The following is a 2,017-nucleotide window of genomic DNA, read 5'->3' on the forward strand; positions in this document are numbered from 1 at the left end:
GGAACAATCACACACACATACACACACACACACACACACACACACACACACACATTCACTGACAAAACAGGGCATTAAAATAACTTTCTGTTGGGTACCTTCGCACTGTGGAATATCTTCAAATGAGTGGGTAGACCAAGCAGCTAGAAGAGCAGCACGTAATTTCGAAGGCGCAACTTGACATCCAGTTAGATCTACATGAATGCATTAGCTGTATAGAAAATGTATCTAGAAATCGATTTAAGAAATTACTTATAGATTCAAATAATCAATATTACCAATGTTGTGTAAACACAAAGAATGCAGCTAATCCCAAACATTTTCTAAATTCGACACCAGCAGCACATTCAAGACAAATTACAAGTCTAATGTATAGACTTCGTTTAAATGCCTTTCGTACAAAATTTTCTAAAAATATAAAATGTATATGCGGTAAGCAAATAACTGTAAACCATCTACTCATTCATTGTCCGAGCATAAGACAGTTACTTCCAAAAGATGTAGCTGATGACTTTTCTTCCAATATTTCATTAGCCACTGAAAAGATTTTGAATGATTATTCATTGCTTAGAATGTTTTCAGAAATTTTAAACTCCAATCCAGTTGGTATCCTCCTTTGATGTATTATATTTAATACTGTTATTTATATTTACATTGTTGTAGGTTAATACTTGTTGATATGCATATACATATTCTCCTTCCCATGACAACTCATTCAATACACACCACAACCTCTTTAGACTTTTTCTTATAATATACTTTTCCTCTGATACATAACATGAACTTTTTTTTTTACACTAATATTCACATGCATTCCCTTTCCTTTATACACTACTTTACTCCTTTCCGTCTAAAAACACTTATTGTGAATAGACGTTAACTGAAGAAAACACACATTCACACAGTCACACAGAGGAACAATCACACACACACACACACACACACACACACACACACACACATACAAAGAGAAACAATCACACACACACACACTGACACACAGACACACACACACACACGCATATATATACACAGACACACAGAGAAACAACACACGCACACACGCACCCACGCACGCCCAGAATACCCCCCCCCCCCCCCCCCCCCCCCCCCCCCCCAAAAAAAAGAAAAAAAAAAGAAGAAGAAGAAATAAACAAACAAAAACAAAAAACAAAAACAAACAAACAAAAAACACAAAACAACAACAAAAACAAACAAACAAAAAACCGCACACACAAAACAGCAACAACAAAACCAAACCGTCTAATGTATCAGGAACCAAGGAACAAGGACAACTATCAAACTTATCCCCAATCTCAGTCTCCACTAAAACATAGAATAGCATCTGTTTCATTATTTCCCCCGACACTGCACTGACAATATCCCCTTAAAACTTACCCCTAATCTCAGTCTCCACTAAAACATAGAATAGCATCTGTTTCATTATTCCCCCGACACTGCACTGACAATATCCCCTTAACTCTTTCCATACGAACGGCGAAAGAGACGACGTTAACAGCGTTTCACCCCAATTACCATCATCAAAATATTGCAAGCGGAAGGCTCTTATACTGAAGACGTGAATGTTGACAAAGAATACCACAACTCTGACGACGGAAGCTAAAGGTTGCGTCATTCAGACACCCACTGGACATCTGAGAGGTCTGTGTAGAGGAGAAGAGAGGACTGGCCGTACTGAGTGAGTTAAAACGTACCCCTAATCTCAGTCTCCACTAAAACACAGAATAGCATCTGTTTCATTATTACCCCCATTTTCGTATCTATTGTCAGGTTACCCCCAGAACAAATATTCATGTTCATCTTCACACAAAACATGAACAATGTATACAGCTCTGCTCTGTTAGGCATTATAAAGACACGACAACAACAACAACAATAATGTTAACAATACCTTTGTATCATATAATCATTGTAGTAGTAGAAGTAATAGTAGTAGTAGTAGTAGTAGTAGTAGTAGCAGCGGTCGTAGTAGCAGTAGTAGAAGTAATATCCAGTT

This window comes from Babylonia areolata, chromosome 13, assembly GCF_041734735.1.
Source record: "Babylonia areolata isolate BAREFJ2019XMU chromosome 13, ASM4173473v1, whole genome shotgun sequence".
Taxonomy (NCBI): domain Eukaryota; kingdom Metazoa; phylum Mollusca; class Gastropoda; order Neogastropoda; family Buccinidae; genus Babylonia; species Babylonia areolata.